The 24993-nt window shown below is 42.9% G+C and overlaps 1 protein-coding gene across 22 annotated transcripts in view; it reads left to right on the plus strand.

The window, feature by feature from the left end:
• The window catches only part of Ebf1 (EBF transcription factor 1), a 389987-nt gene that overhangs the window by 227142 nt on the left and 137852 nt on the right, over positions 1-24993 (plus strand).

A 24993-nucleotide genomic window follows, 5' to 3' on the forward strand; every position in this document is an offset into this window, starting at 1 on the left:
ACATGACTGCTGAGACCGTTTAGCCCTTCCAGTACTTGGCAGCCACACACATGGTCCGGCAGCATGGTTCTCCAGACTCTGCTTTGTAATCCATTTGATCAGACAACTGACGCGTCACCCAGTTTTCAAATAAGGAGAAAGACCACTACTCTTGCATCACTGAGAACTTCTCTCTGACCTGTTAGTGGGAGTGAGGGTGTTCCGGTTAGAACTAAACTTTCTCAGACCCCAGAAAAACAAATTGGGCAATAGGTCTCCTGGCAGAACCAGCGTAAGGCAAAAGCTTTCCTCACAACTTTGTAATAGAAGCAGGCTCATTGCCTCCCTATCTTGGTTTCCTTTAATCTTCTGATGAGGAAAAATTTATTCCTTACATTGTTGATTGTGTGTGTGTGTGTGTTGTGTGTTGTGTGTGTGTGTTGTGTGTGTGTGTGTTGTGTGGTGTGTGTGTGTGTATTCTGTGTTGTGTGTGGTGTGTGGTGTGGTGTGTGTGTGTGTGTTCTGTGTTGTGTGTTGTGTGTTCTGTGTTGTGTGTGGTGTGTGGTGTGGTGTGTGTTGTGTGTGTGTGTGTTCTGTGTTGTGTGTGTGTGTGTTCTGTGTTGTGTGTTGTGTGTGGTGTGTGGTGTGGTGTGTGTGTGTGTGGTGTGTGTGTGTGTGATGGCACCATATGTAGAACTCAGTGGACAGCTAGCGAGACTTTCTTTCTATTACACTATACACTGTACACTATGGGACCCTGACATCAAACTCAGTACTCAGGCTGGGCAGCAAGTGCATCAACCTATTGGACTAACTATCTCATTGGTTTTTCTTTTTTTTCCAATAGAAAAAAGTATTTGTCTCTGTTCCTTGCATATATACTGGGAGAACCGAACTCTAAGCTGTGTATGCACAAAAAAAAAAAAAAACACTAAAACCTGGGCTCATAAAGTGCAGATATGTATCTCCATCCTTATATCTCAAAGATATTATCAATTTTAATTTAACTTGGGAGCTAAAGCTTTGTATGAATCATTTTTTTACTTGTTTATTGGAGAACTCTAATTTGAATCCTGACTGCTATATTTGAGCTAAATCCTTGCAACAAAACTGTAAAAGGAATTTCCAGGTATATTTGTGTACTTTTCAGAGGAGAAAATAATGTATATACAATTGTATATGTATATACTTATATATCTGTATAAATGTACACAATGGTATATTTATATGTACATATAAATATAAAAAACATGATATATGTATACATCTCACATACAAGCATTTGTATGTGTTATATTTCTGGGTACACTTTTTCTTCTGGTATGTGTGGAGACCAGATTTTGACTCCGGGATGTCTTTCTTAAACATCTCTCTACCTTATTTTTTTGAGGCAGTGACTCTTACCAAACCCGATGCTTTCCATCTTTAGCCATCCCTCCAGGATGTTCTCTTCATCCAGTGCTGGGGTAGCAGGTACATACTGCCACGTGTGAGTTTTTAAAGTACTTGTTGGGGATCAAAACTCGATACAACAAGTCTTTTACCCACTGAGCCATCTCTCCAGCCCAAGGAGAAAGTAGTTTATGTAAGGACTTGAGTGTCAGGTGGTTATGGTGGTACCTTACACATTTCATAGGTAAGCAGATAGCTATAGGTGAGGTTGGGGTCTGAGAACCTTATGGCCAAAAGCTGGCAAAGAGGATGCTTTAGTGACAGAAGCCCTGGAGGTTCATCCTACTCCAAGTCTTACAAGAATATGGCTCTTACAATTTTCCCTATTTTATTTGTACATCGAGTCAAACAAAATCAAGGCAGGATGGCTGAGGAAAGAAAATGATAAACATTTTACCACATGGACATTTTGGTACTCCCCCGCCTCCGATTGAGAAATGGAGAGCTGTTGTTTTAGCAAACCCACGGGGAGAGTTGTCTATGGCAAGAGCTCAGGCTCCCAATCTGGCAGCCTCCATGTTGCAAATCCTCAGCTAAATCACTAGCCTTCCTGACCCTGAGGCTGTGCCATCCACCAGGTGTGGTACTCAGCACTCGGGGGTGGGTGCGGTGGTGGGGGATAATGAGGACGCAGCCTGCTGACCAGAGCTGCCTTTTCATGGGAACAAAAAAAGATCAACAGGGAACAATTAAGACAGGGCCATCTCCCTCCTTGAACCCCGAGTTCCAGGAAAAGATGGAGGCCGAGTGCTTTCCAGTTACACGCTGATGACATTGTGAACTTTGACAGCACGGCTTAGAAGGAGATTTCTAACTACTCAGGTCTGTTTAGAATCCATATGGACCCTCTTCCACTCTAACACCCAACGATCCATCAATTTTGCCATAAAAACACAAGCTCTTTCTCCAACTGCTAGAGCCTCAGCCAGCCATGTGTGTCCTCTGACTTCCATCCACACGACTGTGCCTTTATTATTAGCAGAGCTGTTGGGCTGTCCTGAAACCTAGCCAGGAGTAACAGACCAGAACTTAGAGCAAATTCGAATTTGGCAGTGATCACATTTGGGGGATTTTCACGGCTCCTGTTTTAATGTTTTGCTTTAATATTTAAGTTTCTTTATTATGTATGTGTATATGTGTGTGGGGGTGCACACGTGGGACTACATACATGTAGAGGTCCGAGGACAACTTGCAGGAGTCTTTTCTCTCCTGTACCATAAGGGTCTTGGGGATCAAACTCTTGTTGTCAGGCTAGGTACAACTACCTGAATTATCTGTTCGACCATTTCTCCAGCCCTATGTGTAATATTTGGAGACAGTGGTGCAGGGACCATTACACAGTTTTTCTCCATAAGCATCATATTTATTTCCTATTTGTGCCTGCATATGTATTGGCATTCTTCGTTACTCACCAGTGTGCCTGTGAATGCTCAGATGTATGTAATATGTAGTTATAATGTATATACATATTACTAGAGTCCCCAGTGTATAGTTTATACTTTGGAAAGAAATCATCTTCCATAATTCGTCACTGCCTAGCTGTTGTAGACTGGGCCAGAACATCATTTGTTAACAGCGACAAAGCTGCACTCATAAACGCCGACATGTTACATTAATTTATAGGCACTGAGTGACTTATTAAAAGTGACGTGTGAAATATAACAGGGCTCGGCATGGATGATTAGGTTTCGGGCTTTGAATTGTTGACAAGGCAGGGGTAATGAATTGCAGGACACTGGCTACCGTGTTTCCCCCTCATTAGTCAGTATTAGCTGCATTAATAGTAATAATTGGATATATTCATCATTTAAAATGTTTTAATAAATGTTTGGACAGTACCTGATTGGAGCTGTCAAATATTAGGCTAGAAGGGTTCATGACAAGAAAAACAGGACGATATCCCTGAGGTGAGAGATTTATGAAGCTTTGGCCACGCCAGCGTTGGCTGCCATCTTCATCAGGAATTCTGAGTTCAGAGGAGTTGGGGCTACCATCCATCCGCCTCACAGACATTTCTGCCAGGAAGGCTTTGAAGGAGAATAGGAGGATATGACCAAAGAGAGCCATACTTGAGATAAGGTCTTTCAGGATGACTTCCTGAGAAGTGTAGAGAGTCAACTCTGGTTCAAGTTAGAGTTGAGGCTCTGTGCTAGTTCCCCAGTCTAGGGAGACTATTTCTAAGCCACTCTATGTGACTTCTGGCCTTATTGGATCTACCACTATGTGAGGTTAATCTTTAAATGAGATACTAGATGCCTAGAGAAGACCAGCTTCCCTACCCCACCCCCTCTTTCCCAGTATTGTTGAGGTTTGGTCTTGTATGTCTTTTGTCTGGGAACTGAATGATCAAAGGCTGGGTAGAAACTCCAATTAGAGATTAAATATTTATGACAAGTATTTATTGGAGATGGGTATTTAAACAGAACGTGACCCTAGAGAGGAGACTATCACCAGTTTCAGCATGTGTGGTATCATCTTATTCAGAACATCTTATTCTTTCTGCAATAACTGGAGACCAGATATATCCCAAGTTCATGATTGAATTTGATATTAATCTTTCTCTATTAAGGAAGGCTGAGGTACCTTCATCTGCAACACTATAAATTTCACTGTGAATTTGCAGTGTTAGAAAAACTAAACCCGTTTGAGACTTTATGGTAGCCATGGCCCTTTGAACTTAACACAATCCTCTTATTTATCTTCACAGTATTCTTCCAGGCATAAAACTACCAGCTCCCAAGGAGGAGTCTGGGGCTCAGAGAGGTTGGTGATTGGCTTAAGGACACACAGTCGGGAGTCCATAGAACTCAGATTGTCAGTGAGACTGAACAAGTTCATGTCTTAATCAATTCCTCTGCCTCAGATGTTCTGGGAACTTACAGAGGTCTGTCATAATTCCAAAGACTGTTGTTGACCTACAGTGTACTTCTAAGAGTTTGAGTAGAACGGAGGAGCAGCCTAAGGTGGTAGAAGAGGATAGCATGTTTAAGAGAGGCTACCTTGACTCATGAGCTCTCTTCAGGTAGAAAGGAATGTCTTACTCTCTGGATCCAGACTCAGGAATGGAATTTTTGAAATTCAGTGACAGACGGGCAGGATTCAGGCCTCGAGGAGAAGGTTAGTTAGAGTGGACTGACTCTTCTGATTGCCAGTCCTTGGGTCCAGTGATCTTAATATCTACAGTATCTCATGAATGAGAAGATTTGATTTGCCCAAATCTTCAGAGTCTCTGGGGATTTTCTACATCTTTTGCCATTGAACTTTGGTTTCACATGCATTCTCAGGAAACTTTGGTATCATGTATGTAACGTAGACATAGAATGCAGTAGGGAACGACCCAGATTACATTTAAGAGATTGTAGAGGTTACATCTACCCCGATAGTTAATATCCTTTAGTTTACAAGAAGAAATCAAAATAATATCCATTTGGTATGAAGCTTCAAGTGTTCTTCATGAGTGTGATTTAGAACATTCCAACATTTGAGGATCCACAATAACCCCTGACACATGGCACAGTATCTCAGAGGTTGGTTGCTTGGGGCTCTTAGTGGCCTTTGGTTTCTTCCCTTTGAGTTCTCCATTATTTCTGAGTTGTAGACAGCACATTCTTCTTTGTTCTTTTCAGGATGAGGAAGATATAAATCTGTTTCTGTGTATATAGATATGAAAAGGCAGTTTATATCTTCAAGGATCTTTGCTTTATAGATGGAAACATCAGGAAGTTTGTAAAGGGTCTCCCAAAAATAGTTATGAGAGGCATGAGGCCCAAGAGCCTTGCAGTTGGATCAAGAGAGTCTGTGTTTGATTGGAGGGACTAGGCAAGCTCTCAGAGGAAGGCCCACAGCTGTAAGGATTCTTGAAGTACAGAGACTTCTTTTGGGCCTAGACTAGGTAGAGCTGGGAAAGAGAACACTGGAGAAGTTTAGAAGAGTTTAAAGGGCTTAGGAATTCTCAAGTGGTTTTACATAAAAATCCACGATAAACTCAGATAGGGTGGCAATCATTTTAGCTCATTAGCTTGTTTGGGGTGCAACTTGACAACCATTGTCATTTCTGCCACAGTATAGCAAAAACTAATCATATGTAGATTTTAAAAGTAGTGATTATGCTGGAGGTTGGTTCAGGAAAACCAAATACCACCAGGAATCAGAGGCAGCCTCCCTAGAATTGAATCATTTGAGATTGTTAGTGTGATGAGGTTCTGATATTCCCCAAAGGATACTCCCAGCACATCATGTCTAGGTAGTTTTAAGAAAGCGATTCTCACCACATTCTCGTTGTCTGTCCTTTGCTTTGAATTTCCCTTCAAGCACAAACTCCTAATATAGAATCGGATTTATACAGGATAGAGTTTCTCAGGCATGAGATAAACCTCTCTGGATTAGAGATGTCCCGAAACTATCTTTCTCTCACACTCTTCTTAACATGGTGTCTTGGTTTGTAGTGTGGTTCAGTATGCAACTTACTTTCTGTGGCTATGTCCTTCTGTCAGCTCTATAGCAGGCACTGGGAGAAGAGCATTGTGAAATAGTAAAGACTTTTTTCTTAGGCAGCCTGTATTTGTTGTAAATTACAACCCAAGATGATGAGTACACTGTCAGGGATATCTACACAGTCCATGGCTGTAGGTGAAAGAGGCCGTACATAGGAATAAATGTGGAAAGCATGCTGCTTGATTCCCTGAGGTAAGTTCATCTTTTATGAACATGGATGTCTCCAAAAACATAAGCTATCAAAAATCCCTGCTCTATAGGTTACAGTGAGGACCACGTTTTGGGGTTTTGTTAACAGTGTAGTTGGATCTAAGATTATGGTAACCTTTGCCAGAATTTTCAGAAGAAATAATTTTGTGCTCGCCCAACAGTTTGCCACTCTGAGTCAATGAATTCTGCTCTAGGCAATTATTTTAAAGAAATTCTTAGATTTGCAGATAAAATACTGCAAATGATGTTCAACAAAATACTATTTTTAATAGTGAAAACTTGGAAGTAATCAGTGATGGCAAACTGAATGATTATGTAATAATTATAAAGAAATGTCGCCGAGTAAAACTAAATGACACTTTGAAGATTACTACTAGGATATAAAATTATATATGTGGTTATAAAATTCATAAATACATTTAAAATATAAGAAATGGGCAGTATAGACAGTTTTTATTTACTATTAATTCAGGAGATTGATTTTTATTGTTGTACACACATACCTGTGCACACCTGTACCACAGCCGTGGGCCTTTGGAGGTCAGAAGGCAACTTTGTAGAGTTTCTTCTCCCTCTTTATCTTTTGTGTCTTGTGTGGTAAGTGCTTTTAGTAGCTGATCAATCTCATGGCCCTCAATATTTTTGTTTGAATAAAGGTATTCTCCTTCATAACCAAGAAAAATCTAAACATTATTTTAAAGTATCACATCTAAAACTGTCATGTGCATATTGGCACAGAAGGCATCAAGTGCTAAAGTCAAGCTAGATTGCCCTGGCCCTGGGAGCTTGTTAGACATCAGAGGATCATCTGTTTAGAGCAGCGTTTGACTAAGCTAATTCCGGACATTTCTCTCAACCCCTGAGCTGCCGGTTTTAAGTTGCAGGAAAGATTTCTGGCTGGGGCCAATGGAAGAGAGTGCACATAAACACAGGGTTTATTTTGTCAGGGATGTTCTTGAGAGACTTTGTTCTTTACTGGTTTTTCCCCCCTTCTTTGTGGCAATTTATTTACTTTAGAAAATACTTCAGTAGATCCTCACTTGAGTGAGAAGGAGATATGTTTTCATTGAGAAGCTCAGTTGCTGATCCAGAGGGCTCTAAGAACTGACCGAGCGTGATTTCAGATACTGATTTTTTTTTTTAACATTACAGTTTTGGCTTCATGTCTGTAAATGAGTGATTTTTGTTTCAAATATATTCTGAAATTCCCACCCAAAGTTTCTTTTTAGTGCTTTGCATTCTACAGAAGACATTAATAATATCTCTTCCCTTTCCAGTGACTTTTTCTTTTTCTTTTTTTTTTTAAGCCTGTCTTTGCATGAGGCTCATGGTGACATAAGTTCTTATCCACTGCCTCCATTTCTCAAGGGACTAGAGGGCACAGGCAACAAGAAAAGGGCAGCCTTGATCCTACCCATCCCTTTAGTGAGTACAGGAGGAGAGAGGAGACTTACAGTTAAGATCTTAAATCAGACTTGGCTGTTAAAGTTTTCGTTGAGGATTTAGGGAGGCTAAAGCTAAAACTGAGAGTCATCCCGGAGGTTAATCTCCCCAGCTCTGGAAGGTATGTCTTCTGCTGTGGAGGAACAGCTGGAGGTGAGAGGCCTGAGTTTGCATCTATGCAGTCAGGGCACTGAGGTGAATGTGATGCCAGGCTTTTGGAGGCAGAGATTTGTGCCTCAAGACAGATGCATCAAGAATGGGGGTGGATGGGAAATAGAGACAGTCAGTACTTGGGCTTGTTTGTCCCGCAGAGCCTCAAGCAACTTTGCAAGTTTAATCCAATCATGTAGACTGAGCAAGGGCAGCAAATTGAGGGAGAGAGGAGGCTGGGAGACTTTGACCATTCTAAATCAAAGAGGACTTAGTTGCCTCAAAAATACCATGCTAAAATGGCAGTCAAGTCCATGAGAACTTAAAAACCATGAGAAGCGACTCTTTGGCACATTGTCATTTTCAAACTCTGAATGGGGTCAGAGCCTCACTCCTGTGTCTGAGGGCCAAGCTGGATAGATGGCCATTGGAAAGTCAACCTTGCCATGGTTTCTCCCAGGTATGCCAATGACCTTCTTGGTCAGTGAGATAGTGTGCTCAACTCAAGTCTTCTTTTAGACTTGGATTCGAGTTACTTCAAGATTTCTCATAAAACGTTTCTATGACATCAGAGTGAATTAAGGCTGGCCTGGGCAATTTAGTGAGACCCCATGTCAAAATAAAAAATGAACAGAGGCCTGGAATGTACCTCCTTAGTAGAGTACTTGCTTGCCAGTGCCTAGAATATGCAAGACCATAGGTTTAATCCCAATCCAGACAAAAAGGAAAGAAAAAGAAAACCAGACCCTACTAGATGCTATTCTAAGGGTTGCTATGAGGATTTAATGAGGGAATATTAGTAAATTACTAATTACCTTGCATATAGTAAGCACCGATTAGCAGTAATTCTAAGATCAATAACAACCTCGATGATCTCATTACCAATAGATGAAATTTATTGGCAATTCGTTCATGAATATTTGCCCTATTTCTCTGTAGATTGTAAAATAAAAATCTTTGGCTATTCTGTATTCTGTGATGAACAAAAAATCTTCAAGCAAGCATGGTGGGGGACACATGGTTTTTTAAAAGCCCAGGTCTGAGGGCAGATGGGCAGCTAGCTCCTGGACAACAAGGGATCAGGGGACTATGAGCAAAGCCTGTTGGGTATTTAGATGATGCTGTTAGGGTCATGTGGTCATGGTGGTCATGGTGGCTTTGGACTAGGCTCTCTTTTATTAGACGGAAGACATTCTGAGCAGAAGGAACAGTATGCAGAAACTTGGAAGTGGGCGATGACAAACTATGAGAGAAAAAATGAAGTGTTTGGCCAAAGGCTATATGAAGGCAGCTTTGGAGGAAAAAGTGAATCAGTTTTAGCTTGGAGACCCTCAGTGTTGCCTTTGAGGTTACACAGAAACCTAGTTTCTCACTAATCCCTTGTAGGTGTTCACAGACGTCTAGAACAACTAGATGGTACTAAGATGCCATAAATATGAAATGATTCAAGTAAATACTGTGACAGAAAGATACTTATCTACCTTGAACACTTAGGTGTAATGAGACATTAACTCTGAACAGGAAAATCCGGGTGGTCTAGAATAATCCCAGCCACACCTGGAAGTGTGGAGGGACTTCAAGAGGCAGAAACGATGGTGGGCAAAGAGAATAATTGAGCTAAAACTTGGAGGCTGAGAAGACTACTTTCCAGGTTTGCTGCATATTCCCTGGGTAAAATGGGCACCACTCTTTCTCCACATCATGGGGACCGGTGTCTTTCATAGTGAGGCTGGAGTAGAGTCTCCCTAACAGGAGAACAGAAGTGGCAGCTGTACTCTCTCTTCTGTCCTCTGGGTGGCTAAGGCAGCAGACCTCCAGCATCTTGCATTTCAGAGACTCCCAACAGAAGGAAGGAGGACAGCCACCCATGCTAGTCACTGTCTGCCTGCCACTAGCTTGGTTCCACTCCTAGCATCACTCTAAGGAGTTTCCTTCCTTTACCAGGGAAACAGCCACCTCTAGATAAAAATATATGTCTAAGTCAAAAACTCTATCCTTTCTTCTGACCCACCATCATCCTGACAATGATGTGGAATATGTTAATATTGAGTAAGGCACACATTACTTTATTTTGTGCTTTGGAAAAAGGGCAGCAGCCATTCAGCCTCCACTAAATGTTTGTCATTTAAGCCCTGGTTTTTCTGCCCTTCATACTTGAGTGAATTAAAGCCATTTTTAAAAGGATCCAGAAAAATGGCTTCATTGATATAGTTCTTCCATTCAAGCATGAGGAACTGAATTCTGTCATCTCCAGCACACACAAGCTGGGTATGGTGGGAGTGAGCCTATAATCCCTACACTGGGGAGACAGACAGGGAGATGCCCAGAGCTTTCTGGCCAGCTAGTATAGTTGAATGGGCATGTTCCAGGTCCAAAGAGAGATGATCTCAAGGGATAAGGTAGAAAATGATTAATGAAGACACCGAACATAGGCCTCTGCTCCATCACATACACAGAGGTGCGCACATATGAACAACTACCTCTACCAATGACACAAAATTTAAGAGAATAAAGGAAAGAGGGGAAAGGAATGGATATATATGTATATATATATAGATATAGATATAGATATGTAGGTATAGATATAGATAGATAAAGGCATTACTTGTGATCTAATCATAACTTTACTAAGAGTGGGTTCATTTTGACACACATCTCTCTGTCTCTCTCTGTCTCTCTGTCTCTCTGTCTCTCTGTCTCTCTCTGTGTGTGTGTGTGTGTGTGTGTGTGTATGAGTAAATACAGCATCTGAAAGAAGGCAACATGAGGAAGGTTAGCCTCACTTCTCTTTGAAGAACTGTGGCCTCTCGGCTTCTGAGTTTCTTAGCCACCCGAACCAATGCTAGCTCGCCACTGCACAACGCCGCTGAAGTGCCAGCGTCACATTACAATTAACAGTAATTCTGGTGGCTGTCATCACTTACTCGGAACAGAGGATCCCTAGCAAAAGCACTATGCTGTCACACCTGCTAATTCAAAGGCATTGTGTGAACTATGACAGACCTCAGCGCACTTCTCCTGCTTGTTGAAATGAATAGAGTCTGGCGACTTAAATAGAGAGGGGGATGGAACAGAGAAGTTTTAACACATTTCTGCAGATGAGCCTAAGAAGGGTCAACTTGTGGGTAGAAAAAAGTTGTGTTAAAGAAAGTAATTAGAGAGAGACAGAGAGCTAGAATATTAGTGCTTTTACAGAGTAAATGAGGATAAATTCTGTTAATTATGTGACTTTCCCTGGTACTAATGTGATAATAAAGTGCTCTCATTCTAGAGAAGCTTGTCACAAAATCCCAGCAAAGACAGTGACCCTTCTACTAGGTGAGACCTAAGAAACAACTTTTAAAGCACTCTACCAAAAAAGCAAGCGATTAGTGTTAAATGCCTCAAATTCCCCTATCTCGAATCCAGTATAGTATAGAAGACTGATACCTGCCACGATCTTGAAACTCTTGGTGGATGGACTGTCTTATTTGAGGTCCAGAAGCACTTAAGCTAGCTTTTCTGTTTAGTTTCAGAGGAAGAGTTGGGAATAATTCAAAGAGTATAAATAGTTCGGAGCCGGCTTTCAGCTCAATGATGAACGGTACCATTAAGGTTGTGTTTGGCATGTTGGTAAATGCTGGTCTTTCAGATTTCATTCAGACCAAAATGCATGACTATGTATGTCAATTCAGGGACAGTAGGGATATGGGACATAGTGGGGTGTTTGCAACATCCTGATGGTGGAAACAGAGGACAGAGATCGGGGATGTTGGTTTGGGAGAATCAGGGGGATGCTAGGACCTTTGATATTTGACCGTGAATTCCTTGGTATGTTGGGAAAGAACCCAAGAGTTAACAAGAGAGTGTTCTGGTAACAAATACAATAGAATAGAGAGGATTCTGGTGTGAAGGAGGAAAGGCTAGTGTGTCTGGAGTGTTATGAGTTCTGAAGCAGAAGGAGAAAAAAAGAAGGTGGTGGGGTAGATTTTAGTTCATATCATTACTTTGGGGGCAGAGGATGGTTTTTATTTCGTTCTGTTCCTTTAACTAGATAGATGCATAGAAAGTTCACTACATAATATCTAAAGAATAAGAAAAATACCATATCACTGTGTGGGTTGACTGCTGGACCTTCGGGTGGCAATGAGTATCTTGGTTCACAGAGAGCCCTGCTCTAGTTCATAGGACCACAGACAACCCTCTGCATTCAAATTACGTCTACCTCTGCCATGAACTCTCTGTGGGAAGGCAAGTTACTTAATCTCTCAATGATTCAGCTGCTTTTTATCTGGAGAACTGGGGCAGAGGTGGAGAGTGGGTGAATGGATGGGGGAGTGGGAAGCGGTTGTGAAGATTAAAATAAAGGGTGCACCAGGCATTCTACATCGAAAGTAGTAACCTCCAGTTGACATGAGCCATGACTCTTACAAAACAGTATTCATTTTCGAAAGCCTGACACTTAGGTAAAGTATTCTACTAGTCTGCTTCGGAACAGTCTTTGAAGAGAAATAAAGTGACCATCATGGGGAGGCAGTCTGTGATCTGAGTCATCTTGGCAAAGAAAGAACTATCATCATGACAGAGTGCATGAAAACTTGATCCCATAATTCAAGGAAACCTACACAAAATCTCACATTTTCCCCGGCTGTTTGTATTTGGGAAGAGGTTGGCAACGTGATTATCTTCACATGGGAAGAATTCTCTTTATGAAAAATAATATTTGAAACACTTGAAGGGCTCAGGGAAATGGTTGTGGGTAGAGACTGCCTAGAGGGTGGGGCATAAACTGTAGGCACAGTCATCTTGTCATACCTGTTGGTATAATTTGAGGAAGAGAGCCAACAGAAGGGGCATCCTGGAGAGAGGAGAGAAAACTCAAGAAGAGACATGGGCAGGACTATTGTAGCTTTCCATATACATGTTTTTTGTTTTTACAAGACTGCTGAGAATATGAACTCAGATCCTCATATATACAGAGAGAATACTTTATTGATGAAACCATATTCCCAGCCCTTCAATAACAATTGAGAAATTCATTTATCTATGAGGCAATCATTTACTTCTTGAAAAACATTTATTTCAGTAGATATTTTGATATCATATTTGGCATCATGTCTCAATCCTAGTAAAAATGGCAGTAATGGGTATATAGAGAGGCCTCTCAAAAGAAAGGTGCAAGACATATAGTTGGGGAGATGCTCTCTTCCCAAGGGGAATGTGGGTCCTCTGAAGGAGTAGTACTTGCTCTTAACCAATGAGCCATATGTCTGGCCCTCATCCTTTTCTTAATAATAATATTTTTTTAAATTTTGAAATTGGTACAGAAAAGCCACACCACACACAGCCTTATAGTTTGCTTCTTATGATTTCGAGCAGGTGATGTAGGACTCTTTGAGCAGGGTTGGTCTAGCCCCAAACTTGTTTGGAACATTGAGCAATTTCATACTTGTCAATAGACGTGCCAAGCTTCTCTTCTATGGGGAAATTTTGACAACACTACTGACGGAGTCAGGTAGCTGGGGAGATTTGAGCTGTTACTGTTGACAAGTCATCACTCCTCAGTTCATACAATTTTTGGGCTGTCCATGGGTCTCTGTGAAGCCGGGTTGACTCTTTGATGTTACCTGCTAAGGCTCCTTCTGATATGAGTTCCAAATATCTATTTTAAAAGCCTCTGTCATTTTGAGAGTGCACAGCAGTTCTGTATGAGGAAGCAAAATGTACTTAAGTGTGTGTGTGTGTTAAGAACGTGGACAGTTCAGCACCCCTAATTTGAAGACTTAGAAATGCCAAATGCTCCAAGAGGAAATGAATTTTGTGCACTAATATGAAACCACAAGAAGAAAACGCTACACCTGACCTCATGTGTTGGGTTGGAGTTCAAATGTAGACGCATTAAAATATTGTATTAAATTATATTCCAGCTGTGTGTAAAAGGTATAAATGTATATAGTATATATATATATGTATATACATATATACATATATAAATATAAATGAATTTTTTGTTTAGATTTGGGTTCTGGCTTTTGAGACCTCTCATGTATTTGGGTCTCAAGCCTTTGTGTATGGGGTTATCTAGTTATCTCTCTTTCTCTCTCCCTCTCTCTCTCTCTCTCTCTTTCTCTCTCACATCTATCTGCTTCATTTATACATGTATATGTTTTTAATAAATATATGCATATTTGTGATAGTGACTTACGTGTATCCTTGTGGAGTCTGACCTTAACCAGGACTCTGTCTTAGAGCTTTCTTCTTGTACTTTCTGAGACTTTGCCTTCTGCCCATCTGCTCTGTGAAGGCATTTGGTCAATATGTCTGTCAACTTCACCTCAACTTTCTTGGAGGGCATTTGTGAGGGAGCATCCTCTCTACTCCCTTTCTCCCCATCTGTCAGAGATATATTTTGCCCTGTGAGCACCGTTACTGCATAATAGGCTGTGTTCTCTAAGGATCCTCTCCAAGGCACGGGGATTTGCAGCAACCCAGCCTCATATCGGTTTTTTTTTTTTTTTTTTTTTTGGTTAAACTGTGATAGAGGAAAGTTATTTTTTCAAGCTTCTTAAGACCTGCAGCTGGCTCAGATAAGGCCTGACAGGTTTGACTGAACACATGTCCATCCCTTAGACATAGAACTGCGGGCTGTGGAGTTCTGACCCAATACCATACATACTCTGGCCCAAAGTGGCCAATGAACGATGCTTTGAAAAGTGAGAACTCCTGAGTGGGGGCAAAGTACTCGAAAAGCAGAACCAGAGACTGCTATTATAATAGGAGAAAAGGGACCAGGACACAAAACCAGTGTCTTGGAGAGGATCCTAAGAGAACACAGCCTATTATGCAGATAGTGGCATATGTCCTTAATCCCAGCACTCAGGAGGCAGAGGCAGGCAGATCCTGAGCAATCCATCGTATACGCCTACTTTCTCCTTTCTTGAGAACTTTGTAGACTATCACAAAGAATAGCACGTGTGCACAAACTTGCATCCCACATTGGGGTTATTCAAAGCCATTGTGTCAACCATTTGGGGGCTCTTGATTAAAACAACAGCAGTAGATCATGTCTAAGTCCCCCCTCTTCGTCTAGCGGTTTTATTTTAGTAAATAATGACCAATTTAGGTTATAAAGTGGAGGGAGATTTCAGAGCTCATGCTCCCCAGTGTCTCCCATTTAAACCGGAGCTGCTCCAGAGTGACACATTGTGGGGAGGGTGGGTGACCCGTGAGCACCAAAGCACCTGCAGAAAATCTAAATGGTGTCATTCTTCATCCGCGAGACTGCTTAATTTCATTTTCCATCAGCAACCTTATGATATTCTGAGAAGCAGAGCTTAATAAAGTGTCAGGCTCTATTTTGCATTCTGATTTCAATATGATAAATCTCTCTTTATATTTTTTTATGGAATAGAACATACAGGCTTATTGGATTGTCCATAAGATGAACTGGAATAATTGGGAGCTCATGAGATTACGGCCGATACTCTGTGGGCACAATGCTCCCCGGTCATTTTTATTTGAAGACGGGTCCCAAGCTCTAAATCCAAATTAAGGGGTCACTTGTTCACATCCGAGCCCATCTTGTGAGGCATGTTGGAATGCAGGGATTGTTTGCAGTGGAAGCCACTGCTCAAATTAAATCAATTATCCCTGTGTAAGCCCAGAGGATGGCGGGCAGCACACGGGATTGGGACCAGGGATTGTGTACTTGGAAAAGCAAGTGGGAAAATGATGGAGAACTTCGAAAGGGTGGGTGATGAAGAGTTTCAATCGTTTCTAAATAAGCTCCATGCTTAGAAAGGCTTGGCTATTTTCCCAAGGAGAGAAGTTACTTAGAGGGAATTTCTTCTTTCTCCTCCTCTTCATTCCTCTTTCCTCTTTTCTTTCTAGAAAAATGTGCTTGTTATTTTTCCTTACAGCATAATAGTAATAATAGTTCTACTACTACTACTACTACTACTACTACTACTACTACTACTACTACTACTAATCCAAACATCATCCATCCCTGGTAATCTTGTCCCCTTTCTTCCCCTGTGACACATGCTGAGGGTAAGAAGGAAGGCAGGAAGGAATGGCGTCTCTTTGTACCAATCAGGGATTTGAATTTGTTTTTTTTTTTTTTTATTCTAAAGCTCAGTGAAACAAGGTGATCTGTCCATCCTTTCTCTGTGTGTCTCAATTTCTGTTCATAACCTCCACATATCGATTGGAGTGCAGGACTGGAATGTTTATTGACGTCTAAAGTCTCTGAGCAAATTCTCAGGAAAACTGCCGAGACCTCCTTAGTGAGACACTTTAACAATGATGGCTTCGTGCACGTGCTTGACAATAGCACGTGCTTAGTAAATGCTGAATTCAGGGCCAGACGAATGAGGAAAGGAATGACCCGAGGAGGCGGACTGAGTGGAAAAAGAGCAAAGCATCTAGAGTTTTAAGCCACAGAATCTATGAAAACTAGCAGAATGGCCTGTAGAATATTGGAGAGAAGAGATCCATCCATTCTAGTCTAGCCTTTTATCCCTTTGGGCTCCAGGTAAATGTTTTAAGAACAATGACAGGCTTAACTTGGAGATAATATGTTGAACTTTGATGTCAAGACACTATTAAGCAGGACATTTAAGGACACCAACGAACTCTTGCATGAATTATGCATGTATGAAACTAATAAATGGTCACAGACCGTGAGATGGATAGCTCTTAACTATGCTTGTTCGAATTAAATGGCAAATCTCAGCACACAGAGACTTTGTGAGAACCACTTATCATTTTTATTTCTTCTGTTACCCATCGCACAATGGAGAAACCTTCTCTAGGCTCAGGGGTGAATGATATGCCCTTTGATTTTTACAACACCAAAATTGTCTGTTTCCTCCATGGGAGTATTGTATACACATGGAAAATTCAAAGCTGCAGAAGGGGAAGAAGGAGACGAATCGACCGCCCTGTTATGATTGAAAATTATCTGCCATTAATATTTATGTTCAATTTAAGTCAGGCATTCATTTGGTGCTTTTCAAACACAGCGGCCCTGGGTGCTGTGGGAATCAGAAGACTCCTTAAGGAGTACCACAGAGGTAACGGTAGTTATGGAGGACCCAGCGTGATGCGTCTATAGGAGTGAAGAAGGATGGGACTATTCTGCAGGGGGTGTTAGGGAAGGTTCATGGTGCGGCCCGTTTGTACTGTAGCTGAAAGACAAGCAGGAGTATGGGAAACTGAGATGGTGTGGGAATAGAGAAGATGGAGGAGACCCCGGGATGCAGCCAACAGTGAAGGGAGGAAGGGGGCTTCATGCTCAGGGCACAGGAATGCAACTTGATGTGGCTGAAGCAAAGAATGATGGGAAGAGACTAGTAAGAGAGCAACACACCTGGAAATGTCCACTCCTGACACTGAAGCAATGTAAGATTCGCTGATCTGGTCCCTACCTAACAGCCACAACAGATTGATAGTTCATTGAAAGAGGCTCAGCTTTCCTTTGCAATTACTCAAATGTGCTGGCCTAAGAGTCAAAGATTTTCCTGGAAAATCAAACTTAAATACTTTCCTTTTGGAGAAAAGCCTTGAATGAAAATCAGCAGGCTCTTAGTGGCAACTAAGAGAATCCAGTGCACCCTGTGTGTGCGAGAAAGATCTGTCTGTTAGGTGAGTGAGTGTGTACTTACAAAGGTTGATACGTCACAGAGTGTGGAAGAGTAGTGAGCCCAGAGTCCAGGAAAAGCTGTATGTCCTGGTTACTGTGGACTCGAACTTCTTAATCCCCCCGTGGCATCTGTCGCCACCACAGAAAAGAGTCACAGTGAAACGATCTGAGTCCTTAAAAGGGGCAAGTGAAATGCGAACAGCGGATTCTAAATGAGTGGGCTTCACGATTTTAAATGCACACATATTAAAATGATATAGTAAAGCCTTTCATTTTCCACCCGTGGCTTTGTCTGCATGAAAGACTTTCAAAGGCGGTGACTGTGAATGTATAATGATGCATAGGCAAACTAAACCCTTAAGATGATGTTCGATGACTTCCTCCAAAGATACCCTGGTTATCTTGGTTTTGCCTTGGCCTTAATTCTCCATTTTGCTACGTTGAATATCCCAGTCTTTTCGGCAGGGCTATGTGTTGGGGATGGGGAGGTCACACATAAAGTGGTCATGAGCAAACTTGAAACATAATAGAATTGGAAATTAAGATGATTTTGGTAACCTGGCTATGGTAAGGTGCATTACCAGATATGTTCAATGAACTACATTCCCATTATAAGATAATAGGACATGTGTTTGAATATGTGATATATTTTAATCGGCAATTTCCACATCGTTCAATGTAGTATCTGTAAAATGAGAATAGCACCAGAACTCACAGTCCTTCGGAGGAGTACCAGTTAGTACTCCTCCGAAGGCAAAATATACAGCTTCACAAATGGTCTTGTGCCCACGTTTGTTATCTAAACTGGTAAGGTGAAATACTGAGGCTCCCCCGTCTCGCCCTGCATGTCTAACTCTCCAGGAGTCATCCCTGAGGCAGTATGTAAGCAATATTTATATATTTTCCATCCTGGGTAACACTTTACAGTGGTAACCCAGAAGAAGTCCAAGGCCCAACACTGCTGAAAGTTATCCAACATCTGCAGATGTCCTATGTCCCATAATCACATGTAGATCGTGCTCTGTGCAACAGCGATAGTCTATAATAAACGTTGCCTTTCTCCTCCACTGAGTCTCAAGAAGGCCAGGCAAAGACTTGGTTTTGTTACCTGCGATATTCCTTCTGTATATCAAACCATCCACACTGATTTCAAACATCCTACCGGGGCCGATTTGAACCTTTCTATACTCTGGTACTTAGGAGTGCTGCCAAAGAGCTTCTCTAAAGGGTATCTGCTTCTCTGTCACACAAGGCCTTCCGGCCTTGGGACTCTATCGTTCTTTCTCACTTCATGGTCAGCGAACCCTGCCAGGAGGATCAGTTGGACTGGGTCAGCAGAAGTCATTATTAAGCCACAGCCCCTTCCCTCTCACTATGAGACACTTTCCCCTGGGGTCCTTGGCTGTCCTGATGCTTTTTGCTATCTGTCAGATTTGACTCCTAGCATAAGGACCTTATTTGTGATGGATCCTTTTCCTTTAAACTATTTTTAAATTCTTTAATCCCCTGCTGTGATATCCCAACACCCACCCCCTTTAAGTTCTCACCACTAATTATGTCCTCTCACCAGAGCCAAATTGTAAGCTCTGAGGTAATGAATCCTTTTCAAGGTGATCATGTGTATCCCTTTAGGCGGCACACACTTTCCAGACATGCCCAAGATCCAGGAAGCATGTGCCAGGGAAGGTAAACTTCTTGAAGTCAGCGGCCAATAATAGGGGCAGCCTTGTGTTCTCCTTCTGGGATCCTTGAGATAGTGTCATGGCTTAATTTCAGTTTCTCTTCCACTGTGGGGAGCAAAAAGTCCTCATGGCTTCAGGTATGTGAGCCCCCTGCCCCATATTCTCCTCTTTCCCTCTGTGTAAGTCACAGGCAGGACTGTGAGGACTAGGTCAGACAGGTCTTCAGTTACTATTGTGTCTCGTTCTAGAAGAGGTCAGCCCTTTCTCAGTGTAGCTTCCTACCCTGACCCGTGGCCTCCCTGGGATCTTGGCTGACTTCTGGGTATCATGTTTTCTCATGGATGAACTGTACCCTACAGCGTAGTGTGTGAATTAGAAGCCAGGAAGTCTTCTTTGACCTTGAAAATAGAGTTTTCTCTTTCTGTTTTGACCTGTCCTCTTTTCAAGGCGACTTCCCCACGGTGCTGGGGTGGGACTGTAGCTTCCTTCCTTGAGGAGCACTGGGACATTTGAGAGCTTCCATGAGGGCATTTCTTAGACAGCTTCAAGCAGCCCAGGTAGTCTTGGGTAAGGGCAGGTACTATATACATTTATATACTTTCAATTTGGGGGAATCTTAGTATTTCCTGGAAATATTTCCTTGGTAATTTCATGGCAGGAAGCCCTGACACCAGAGCAAGCTGTCCTCTGATGATGTAAAGGTGATAGGGCAGTCTGTGACTCCAGAAAGGTCCTTCGAATTACAAGGTCTTTCCCTGTCCTCCCTCCAGATCGTGTGTGGGGAGCAGCTTGAACTTCACCCAGAAGGGACCCCACATTTGTTTTTACACAGCTGTTTCTTGTATCGGGCCAGAGTGCGTCCGAGGGTACTGAATACCATTGGGAAGGACCGTCTGCCACCTCACCATCTGCGGGCATAAGTCAGGGGACCTTGCCGAGAGTCTGAAGCTGACGACTGGGATTTTATGTCTCCGTTCGGGTGTGCTTTGACACTTTTCTCTAAGACTGCACATGACGAGCACAGCTGCAAGCAAACAGACGTGATTTTTCAGACTTTGGGTTGGGAGAGGTAAAAACTCAACCTGTTCAGTCCAGATCCAGGGCACTTGCTTTGCATAACAATTAAGGGTAGGCAGGCTGAGGCTCCCAAGGCAGTTTCATTCCGTGTGTCCTTCAGTTCTCACTAGCTGGGGCTCTCCATCATTTAAGCCCCTGCCTTACCCTGCGTTTGGAAAAGCTGCTGTACTCCTCTCACCTTCTCTGGGTGACTGTTCCCATTTGTTGTTTTCCTTTTGCACATCATTGGATGAAGCCCGCAGTGCCTGCCAGGTACTTAGGTCTTCACTGATTTTCTTAGCCTGCACTACGCCAGGGAAATGATACTTTTCATATCTGAAACTATTAGCATCTCTTAGTCTAGGCAGCATGCCCCTGCTCCTGATCACTGACAGCGGGGAGCATTGCTGCTCCCTCTGTGCTAGGTTTCAGCACCCTTTAAATGCTTACCGACTTTCTAAAACACGTTCTGATGGTTTCTCCGTTTTACAAAGGATGAAACTGAGGCACAGAGAGATTAAATCCATTTGGTGAAGATCACACATTTAGCCAAGCAATAAAAGCGACATGTCCGGTAAAAGTCACCCAGTTGTATGAGAGGAAAAGTCTTATTATTCCACATTTTTGTTAACATCACTCAGGGTCACGGAATAACTGGTCCTGATCTATGCTTATCTCATCTCCAGCAAAACTGGCTTGTCCACAATACTTTGTGACTGCCTTTATTGACAGCTTTGAATTGTGTTTAAAGAAGGCTCTAGATTCTCTTTAGTAAACCAACATTTACTAAACAGCACTAGTTTTAAGTCCCATGACCTCCATTATGTATCTGGAGACATGGGATGGTGTTTATTTGTTTTTCATACCCTCATGTCTGATTATATGGCTTAAGTAATTTCTTTCCTACAACCTAGTATTTTTTTGGCCACCAATACCATGTTAGTTACGTGAATGCAAGGCAGATAATGCTTGGTGAACTACTAATAAAGTATATCACCAAATTAACGAATACATTCTATAACGTGTTTGTCTCAATCACCTCATAATGGGACCATTGTCCTATTAGCCTGATCGATGGATGAGACTACACAGGACTTTAGTAGGATGTCACTTCCAGTTTTATGGCTGTCACTTTCTTGACAGAAGTGTTAGACTCAAACCTTCACATGCTTGAATGTTGGCCCCTTGTTGGACTGGGGTGCATGGAGCTGGCATCGCATGGGAAAGATCAGAGATCTGACATCAGCACATGTGGAACGCAGTGACTGCTCTCACAGCCACTGGGAGCTACGAGTGCATCTTCTTGCCCTCAGACCCTCATTTTTCTCGCCTGTGAAATCGGGAGGTTAGGTGAAAGGATGGTTCCAAGTCAGTTTAAAAGTCTTCCTGTGATCTGAGCTGCGGATTACAGCTCAGGAGTAAGAGCCCTCGATGCACACAGCTGAAGACCAAGACCTGAGGGCAGATCTCTTGAATCCGCTTCAAAGTTTGGGCATGGCTGTCTCTGGAACTGAAATCCCAGCAATGTTCAGGGAGCAGACAGTAGGCTTCCCGGTGCTTGCTGGCCACCAGTCTAGTGGGAAAAAAATGACAAGCTTCACGTTCCAGGAGAGACCTTGTCTCAGGGGAATAAGGTAGAGTACGATTGAACAGGACACTGGGCATCAGTGGGTACATGTATGTATGTGTGCACCTGCATACATATATGTGCATAAACTACACACATACAAAACATACACACACACACACACACACACACACACACACACACACACACACACACGCCCACACTGAATTCCTAAAGCTCATGAAAAATGGGTATCATGGCTAGCCCTATGGGCAATCTATAATACCAGTTTTGAACTCTAACTCTGTCCTTTATTTTTATTGTCTTTGTGTGTTGTGTTCTGGGTGAGTTAGTTCCTTCCTGGCATGCCGACCTTAAAGGATTTCAGTGGGGGATTCAGGGAGACCCTGGGAACTCAAATGCTCTGGATAATAACCCAGTGAAAGATGTATTAAATAATAATGGCGTTACTCCTGTGGAAAGTTAGCTGAGAGGTGTTGTTGGGGTTTTTTTTTTTTTTTTTTACCACCTCTCCATGCCACCCTCCAAAATAAAAAAAGAGCAAAGTTGAAAAGAGAGTTTGATCTCAGACTTTATGGAATTCCTCAGGACTCTACGGTACCAATAGTGACTTTGTCCTGCTGAGGGCCAGGTTCCCACAGTTGGGGTAGGGCAGCCATGCTCTTTCCCCTGACGTTTTATCAAACACACAGAATGTGGAAGTTCATTAGACAAACATATGGTTTTTGTTACAATCGCTTCCACTTTGTTAAAAGCCCCTTCGAATTGGAGATCTTCTATGTGGGGCAGCAGACACTAGACACATGCGTCCCCAAGTTAACGGATGCCTTATATGTTTACTTGAGTAAATCATCCTCCAAGTTTGTGCGTCTTGCATCTGAGTCGATCTCTCACTGAGGGTATTTTTAACTCCTCTTTACTCCTTTGAGCTCCTTTTAGGAAGTGTGATCCAAAAGGGTCAGATACTTGGCCTGTACTTAGGGGAAAACTTTGAGAGAATTCCTAAGGCCTTGGACTGGGACTGGCTTTCCCCAAAAGAACTGGCCCTCCACAGCATCTTTGCCACATAAGGGCTTGTGTGAGGTCCCAGGCACCAGTCGACGGCTGTCTTATCCGTGACAGATGGTCAGGACTTCAATTTCAGCAAGTGATCCGCTGCTGAGGGGGTAGGCAGGGGATTCTGCTCGCAGGCCAAGTGGCAGGGAAGCTTAGAGTAACAGCGATCCAGTGTGTGGCCGGCATAGCTTTAACGGCAACCCAGTGTGTGCCTGGCATAGCTTTAAAGGTGATCCAATGTGTGCCCGGCATAGGTTTTGTGCTAACGATGAGCTGCTGACAGGCGCCCGAGTCCTGCTCATCTTTGAGGCAGAAGATCCCTGGCTCCCTTGATGTTTTTCTCTCTGGCAAAGCCAGTGTCCTGTTTGCCTTGTCTTTCAAAACCCATTTTGGCACCAGATGGAACCCCTCACGGTGGCTAGCAGTTGTCTGAGTTCAGGATGCCAGAGGGTGTGCTGACAGCTCCTTCTAACACAACCTGAATCTGGCTGTCAGGCCTGGGCTCAAATGGCTTAAACACGCACAGGCGGTAAATATTACCAACCACAGGGAGACAGGCAGGGGGGCCCACTGGAGGGAGACTGGCAGGGATATCCCTCCCCAGTGTGTTGTTGTCTTGGGTGGGAGACAATAATCCTGTGGTTCTCCTACCTAGTATATATTGCTACAGTTTGGATGTGAATCCCATACTGGGAACTTTTATAAAATCTTTTTGTACCTCACTGCCACTACCCAACCCCCACACAAAATTTCATTGTCGTTAGAGTGGAGATCCTCTCTGGACCTTGGGATGATTTTCATATAGAACCCAGCCCCTGCAAGATGAGGAGCTCATTCATGACCACTTCCTTTAGCCTAGTTGATAATGTCTGAAAACCACATGTGCTGGTCGGGTCTTCTTCCTGGGCTCAGAGGAACAGGTCAGTGTGAGTGCTTGTTGGAAGAGGACTGATTGACCGAGTGGCTGTAAAGGAAGAGGACTGATTGATACGCAGTGGCAGAGTTGTTCTGGGCATGGAAGAGACCCAGGGTGGATTCTGTTAGACACAGCTGGACTTCAGCAGTGTTCTGTGAGTCACTCATTCTAGGCAGGAGGTCGATAAGCTTTGGCCCCTGTGGTGAGGCCCTGGAAGGAGGGGGTGAACCATTATCAGAGGTCTCCTCATTGATGGGTTCTGGGGGTTGTGTCATGCCAAAATGACTTCATTTAAGAAGACTCTTATACTGTTAAGCCTTATCATTTTGTTTGAAAAAAGTCATTGTTTCTCTTTAATGGTCCTACACATTCCCACCCTGGAAGATTCTAAGAGGCCAAGGAGAACAGTGGTTCTGAAAAGTGTGTGTAGAAAGCTGTTTGAATGCGGTGCGTACTCAGGAAGTTCAGAGGATGGCAGGGGGAGGGGGGCTACATTGCTGACAGACATTGTACTCAAAACTAAATTCAGATGGACACATCATGGGATGCTCGTTCTGCATGAGTTACTGAGATTGCGTTGGCAGTCTTATTCTGGTATGGCCCTGAAGTGGGGTAAAAGCTAGAGAACAAGGGTATTTCTAGAAGAATTTCATTGACCAGTATTTTAATGCATTCCATAGGGATATCTTGGCTCCAACAGTAGAAGAGTATACGGGAAGTGGATGGACATAGAAATCCTCTATTACTCTCAAATAGAAAACAGATGAGGGGCTTAGCTGAGGGTGACCGGTATGGATATCTTAGTGCAGACTCTCCCCACCCATTTTCCATTGTGTGCATGTCACCGCAGTAGTTACATAGTGGCTCCAAGTCCTGTATCCCACACATCAGGGCATTTCTGACCATTAAAATAGATGCACCAGGTTACTCGGGATTTCTCTAACCCACTGGAGACCGCCATCATCTTTACAAAACAACGCCATCACCAGCAACACCACCAACCAAGCAAAACCTGGGGCTTTCACTGTAGAGCTCACTCGGCATCTAAGGTGGGTAGAGAGGCAAGAAGGTCCACACTCACTCACAGACAGCTCTCGTTTAAGGCACGTGTCTAAGAAAAGCGATGTGGTGGTACTGGAGAAGTTGGTCTAGTCGTTATGCCACTGCTTCTACCCCTCCCCGGGGTTGCTCATTTGAAGATTTTATTTGGAGATGTCAAGGTTTTAAGTATTCACAATCTCCCCGTATTTATCCAGTTTTCACGTTGCCGTTCCTCACTGGTGAACCTATAACACGCAAGTGATATGTTATGCTTGGGGACCACGGGGATTCTCAATTAGAT

The sequence above is a fragment of the Rattus norvegicus genome, chromosome 10, assembly GCF_021556685.1.
Source record: "Rattus norvegicus strain SHRSP/BbbUtx chromosome 10, alternate assembly SHRSP_T2T, whole genome shotgun sequence".
In the NCBI taxonomy this organism is placed as follows: Eukaryota; Metazoa; Chordata; class Mammalia; order Rodentia; family Muridae; genus Rattus; species Rattus norvegicus.